Raw genomic sequence first — 7255 nt, 5'->3', positions numbered from 1 at the left:
TCCTTTGATTATTTTTTACATATGCGTAACACTGTACAGTAACTGCCACTAGTATAATTTTTTTGTTCATTCTAGTAAGCACTTACGCTTTTCTTTTAAACAAATAAAGAGGGCGTAGCCTCTGCATTCACGGTTTGACTGATACCCTGCAGAAAGCTCACTTATTTCCTTATTTTTCTGGAACTACTGGTTCATAAGCATCCTTCGACACAGTACCTACATCTGATAAAGCAGGTATAAATAACATTATATAAAATGTGTGAAGATGCACGGACGGCAGTGCGCCGGAAACTCCGAATAAAGTCCAGGCAGTAAAACGAATGAATCACATCCATTTATATATATATATATATATATCTATCTATCTATATATATATATATATATATATATATATATATATATATATATATATATACTGGGGGAGACCTTTGGGCACTGCATGGTTATTTAATATTAATACCATTATCATGACACTTTCGATGCACTTAGGCGACACCCTGATGAGCTACACTGGAGTGGAAAAAAGCTCACAGTGAGAAAGCAGGGTAAAGTTGTCTACCCCGCTACAGACTAGTCTCTATTTAAGGAATTTGAAGTGTAATAAACAACTCAATGCCTTCGTTATATACGGTGTATAGGTAAGTGGGCTGAGTATTGCATATTTTTGTGTGTGTAACTGTTGAGAAGTTTGTGCCAGTGTTTTATGGGCGAAGATAATGAAGTGGCATAGTTTTAAGACTGTCGATCAGGTGAGTGTGGATGTAAGTCGCTTTATTTTAGTATGTGTATTTTTTCACAGATACACATGGGTAAAAGAAAATGCTTTTTTTTATCTTTTGTAATGAGGTACCAAAGATTTTATTAATACAGCTGGAGGATACTGTTCGTACCTTAAACACACACACACACACACACACACACACACACACACACACACACACACACACACACACACACACACACACACACACACACATGAAAGACGACTGAAACTATATCGGTATGTGTTGTAGGATGATATGTGTTGGCTCTGTGTCCTGTTTTTATGTGAAGGTATGTATTTGTTATTGTCTCAGCATATCACTGTGATGTTTGCTTTCCCAGGTTAGTACCCTCCCTACCCTCAACTCACAGTTGTTTAAGTCCAGTTGTTACAGATTTTTTTTTGTCTTTAACGAATGGAGGACACCTATATTCTAGTGTATGGATTATTTTTCTATATTTGTTTCTCCATCCTCTGCTCATCTTCCGTAAAAATAAAAATGATACCTACGAACCACAAGAGATAATGAATCCCCAGTTGTGCTGATAAAACTGATCACCTGGACAGGCTCGCAATGGGAGGTGTGTGGCCATGCGACAGGGGGAGTATAAAGCCCACAACTGTATTGACTCTTCTACCCGCTATATGTGTATGCTGCCAGGTGAGTGATTTACAGTGCCTGCAGTCCAGTACAGTGCCCACACCTGCACAGACTCTGTTACACACTACATGTACAGTCAAAGAAACAACTATCTTCTCAGTTTTGTCTGAAGAAAAATACGCCTGCTATATACTGAGAAAGCCCTACCATTATCAGTGCTTGTTTCATATGATTCGATTTTTCCTCTATGTATTTGTTAAACTTTGGGAAGATACTTTGGTATCTCTGTCTGTACTTGCTGTCAAGTGACCTACTGATATGCCCTGCTGAGGTTTAATGTATAATATTTTATCCTTGTTCTGCTTTTTCTTTCGATGTGCGGCAGCAAATACCTCTATCGTTACGTTATAGGTTATTTTTAATGTAATCAATCAGTTACATTTTATCCACAATTAATCAAGTCACTGATCGTGTTCTTATGATTAACTGGTCTTCACAGCATCACCTCATCTTAGACAGAGCAATTATGATGATGAAGATTGAACGCTTAATACGAGTATATGTTCACTGTTGGATAATTTGTTATCTCTCTGAATTTTTTCTCTCGTCCTGCAGTACTGCATAGTTTTCTCCACAGCAAAGATAGCTTCACATATCTGCTGTAGGTGCAAGTGATTTCTGCCCCTGTATCAGACACTCAACCCACTCAACCATTATAGTGTTCTGGGAAATTTAGCGGCCAGTTGAAATGTTTGATTTAGTGGATAGACAGTAGAGTCAAACTATTTTCAGTCAAGCTTATTAATTTAAGTTACCTAGTAAAATGAATCTTTCAATATATGCCAGGGCTTCCAATCTTCTTAACTAAAAATATATCCCGCATCTCGGAGTTGATGGACGTTGTTACTGGAACACTCTTGCTTGAACTCTGGATGGGACGACCTTTGCAGGATTGTAACCGTTGCTTCCATCATTTCTTTGCATAACAAAATAGATAGTCAAAAGTTTTCATCATGAACCAATTATTTTTTTTCTTAACAATGTCATTGCACCTGAAAGGTTCTGTGCATAATTCCGTGCACTGTGTATGGAAATAAGAACAATTAATCTGAGGGCAGCAGTCATGTGCAATGATTTGTGACATAGGGAAACTATTTATGTGGCGATATTAAGGCTTATTAGACTTTCCTTCTTTGTTTTTGCCCGTGCCTATCTTTTTATTTTATTTTATTTCATTGTATTGTGCAGGGGCATTATTTAAGATTTCGTTAGAGGTGAAGTGAACATCATATATTTGTAACTATTACTGCTACCTGTAGTGCTCAGGTTAGCCAAATTAGGATTAGATATAAAAGAAAACTCTAAAACTCTAAAGAGGAATAATTTTTTGGATGGACAATACTCCAGCTAAAATATATCTAAGTCCATCCACTCACTCCGCTATGCCAACTCCCACTGCATACACCTGCTTATACACGACACCTGCTGATACACGACACCTACTGATACACGACACCTGCTGATACACGACACCTACTGATACACGACACCTGCTGATACACGACACCTACTGATACTCGGAGCCTACTGATACACGGCACCTACTGATACACGACAGTTACAAGTACACGACACTTGGTGATACACGACACCTACTAATACTCGACACTCACTAATACACGACACCTACTAATACACCCATTTATCTCGGAATCCTTTGGATATTATTTTCCTGGGTCGGAAATGGGGGTTCGTTCCTGTACCCCCTTCCTCAAAACCCATGCATGGTTTCTGTGTACCTGTCTCATTAGTTTAGCCTGTCTGTGGCCATAAAGAATGTTTTTTTCATGAGAGAATCTATGAGAAATGTGAAAACTTGGGGTCAAGGAAATTCTAAAGATCTTTTCTACACTTACAGCTGCCTATGGACAAAGAAATGAAACTTTTCTCGGAAGTTACAAATAGAAAATATAAGCTGTCGTTATTATGAGACGAAATTAACTACCATAGCAAAATATATATAGCTAAATTCATATGCTCATATTCTTCACGGTGTTAACAATTTATTCTTAGTTTTCTCTAGTCGTTCAGTGGTAAAGCCATGCTAAGCTTAGTTGCTTAGACCACTTTACATCCTATGCCCTTGAAATCCAAGGTTAATACAACAAACTACTTGCAAATTTTTGCACTAATTGAATCCTGATAAAATACTGATACCAATTCATACTCTGCGCGAAACGCGTGCGTGCGTGCGTGTGTGTGTGTGTGTGTGTGTGTGTGTGTGTGTGTGTGTGTGTGTGTGTGTGTGTGTGTGTGTATTTTATCAACTGACTGACCTGCTGAGAGGTTTCTGAAGGAAGAGGGACTGCCCAGCCCCTCTGATTTTGTTCCATGTCCTCCATATTCCATTGCTTGTGATACGAGGGGTGATTAGAAAGAAATGACAGTGAGTCCATAAACTTTTATTAGCATGAAGAACTATCAAACTATGACTCACATTCCTTCAAAGTACTCCCCTCCAACCTCTATGCAGCGTTCCATTCTCTTTCTCCACTTCATGAAGCAAGCGTGGTACTCTGAAGACGGTAGCCTATACTTCGGAGTTCTGAATTGACGGTCCGTGCCAAGTCTTGGATGCGATGAAATTGCTTCCCAGCGATGGCAGATTTAATTTTTGGAAACAACCAAAAGTCACAGGGAGCCAGGTCAGGGGAGTAGGGTGGGTGGGGGAGCAGAGTTATACCTTGTTGTTCCAGGTACTGCATAGTGAGGCGAGCTTTGTGGGGTGCAGCATTGTCGTGGTGCAGCAAAAGGCGAGACCGACGGCGGGTTGGTGCGGTGTTGGCCTTGTGTTCCAAGACTTGTGGAAGGACCTGGTCTGTGTAGTATTGGGCTGTGATAGTGGACTTTTCAGGCATCACATCCACGCATATTGGTCCTTGAGAATTGAAAAAGATGGTGAAAAGGCGCTTCCGGCTGCGAAATCCTTCCTTCAAAATCTGAGGTCGAGGGTCTTCATCGCCCAACCACACCATGTTTGACTGCTTGTCACGGGTTGTGAAGAATGAAATCCAACACTCATCTCCAGTAGCAACATCTGAGAACCTTTTTGGACCATTTGGTTCAAATTCAGCAAGCCAGACACGACAAATCCTCACCCGTTCAGCCTTTTGCTCATCAGTCAACAAATGGGGTATCCATCGACAACACTTCTTCCTCAAGTGTAATTGTTCATGCACGATGTCATATGCACTCCCATAACTGATATCAAGCTCCAAGGCTAAGAACCTAAGAGTTACAGTTGGATCCTCGTCAATGATGGACCGTGCACGGACAGTTGTTGCTTCGGTCACGGATGTCCGGGGGCGTCCAGAGCGTTGTTCATCTTTCAATTCAGTTTTTCCTGCTGTGAAAGCACGAATCCAGCGGGAAACAGTTTCCAGGGAAGGAGTAGTGTCTGGATAAACTTGTAATAATTCCCCTCGAATCTCTGTTGCTTTCTTTCCCAGTTTCCACCTCGTAAAAATGTAGAACCTGCAGCCTTCTTTCGAGTAATCCATGTTTCTGGCCAGAGAGCAAAAACAAGAGTGAAGCATTCACTCACAACAATAAAACAAGAAAAGTCAGGCATACGGCGACAAGTTCAAACTTGTAAGGACAGGCAACTCTGCACTCTCCTTGCTCCCCTACCTCCCATCATTCAAGGTTTTCATGTTATAGCACGAACTGTCATTACTTTCTGATCACCCTTCGTAATGTTCATGTGTTCACGCAGGCCGAGCCATTGTTTCAAGTATTAATTATCAACAGTGTAGTAAGTGAGATACAGTCAAGGCGAGAGCTTAGGGCCTGTATTCTCGTCTGTTAAGGAAGCTCCCTAACCCCTTTTCCTAAACTATTCATTTTGCTTATTACGCATCACTGCCCTAGTCTGTGTTATGTAAATCTCTTTGATGTCACCAATCGCTGCATAAGTAACGTACAAAAGGATATTAACCAGTATATCCAAAAATGAATCACTATGGAAGAGGTGTTAGGGAGCTTCCTTACCAGACGAGAATACGAGCCTAAGAGTTGTATTTGTCTGCAGCTGAGCCTCTACTCCCAGGCCAGTATATTTTGAACCCAACAGATGAACCTTTTGAACTTTATTTATTCTCTCTCTAGTACTGCTTTCTTACACTAGATTATCCTTTCTTAACAGGTATGTGTGTAAAACGAAAAGACTGTAATGTCGAGTATTATTTGAGGAATGGGAGGTGCTACATAGCCTCGGCATTTGTTAATCCCACATTCCTCGTGGGACTGAAACACTATGAAGATACGTGTAGGGGCACTCTAGCCTACCCGGAGAGTCAAGAGGACCTGGAACATCTCTCTTTTGTAGCTATGGATTATGTATGTATCAGATTCCAAAGTCTTATGTTCCTGGGTTGGGATTCTCAGACACACTTACGATCGCTTGGCTGTCGTAACTTGGATTTGTATTTACAGTAAGAACTAGAGACTTGGGAAGAATCTGCTTGTTCTTCTCCGTGTCCTTCCTGCAGAAAACTTACGAAAAATGTTGCTCTCGTAACCAGATTTGCATTTTGCAGGATTAATTCGACATTTGGAAACATTCTGCACACGTCTTTCCTTGTCCCTCCTGCAAAAGGAAGTCATGGGTACGACAGGGAATCGATCGTACTTTTTTTTTTTTCTTTTTGAGAATTCCATCCCTGGTTTTGTCACTTTAAAATGTCAAGCCTAGTTCTCCCAGGCATACCATGGCAGGCGATAATTCAAACTCATAACAGTACGAACATGTAATGTAGTGCAAGGTTGTAAATTTTAGGACAGAACATAAATTGAGCTTGAATATTAAATATATTTATTACGGAAATATGTTCACGCAGAAATAGATAGGAAATGAAGACAGGTTTAAGATGACCCCTTCATGTGGTCATGTCTTAATTTTCATTATAAAATTTAGAGATTTGTGATGTTATTTGTCTGAATGAGTTTTTGGTTTACTTTAATGGTCTTACTTTGTCCGATCACTCAGTAGGCCTCTGACTCCTAGAACTGGTTTGAATCCTCGTCACTGACTGGTTGGTGGGATAAGGCGTGAACTTCGCACAAGACCTGCTCTGGACTGGCCTCACCGGCTTATTAATTCAGCTTATTTTCTCCGTAGCTCTGCTGTTACACATCAAACAGTAATTTCCTTTTACACTGATGGACAATAAACAGATGAGCCGAAAAACTGAACTGCATTTTCCAATATCCAGTGTAACGGCATACGAGTATAAACCCGCATTTGCTACCCTCACCAGAAGCAACGACCTCAGGTGATACTATAGTACAGTATATTATACAAATGGAAACCACGTGAATCGAAGCAGCCGAAGAGCATTTTTGATTTAACCTTTTTGGATGGCAGTTCTGAAATGTATAGCAGTCTTCTCTGGATCTACAGGTGTACAGGACATAGAAGGCAATGGGTAATATGTACGTATAAAAAAGCTAACTGGACATACTTATCAAGGCCAGGCCTGCTTGATACCGTCAGGCAGCTTCATCTTAAAAAAAAAAAAAAAAAAAAAAAAAAAAATATATATATATATATATATATATATATATATATATATATATATATATATAACTTAAAGTCTAATAACATCATGATGTTCAGGCTAGCTAATTTTCTGACATGAATTAATTTTCAAAATTATTAATGAATTGCGTCAGAAAGTGATATACGAGTATAAAAAGCTGCATTTGTAAGCCAATCTTTCACTCATACTCGCTGTTTTTCATTTGATTTGGGTCAGACTGAATGCTTAAAGATGCAAGTCTATTTTTCAGCTATTCTTATGTCCGCTGGTTTTGTCAAGAGCAGTTACGT

This window comes from Coenobita brevimanus, chromosome 54 (genome assembly GCF_032717465.1).
Source record: "Coenobita brevimanus isolate Jiangsu-jjx chromosome 54, ASM3271746v2, whole genome shotgun sequence".
NCBI classification, from domain to species: domain Eukaryota; kingdom Metazoa; phylum Arthropoda; class Malacostraca; order Decapoda; family Coenobitidae; genus Coenobita; species Coenobita brevimanus.
Note: the sequence above shows the minus strand (reverse complement) of the source record.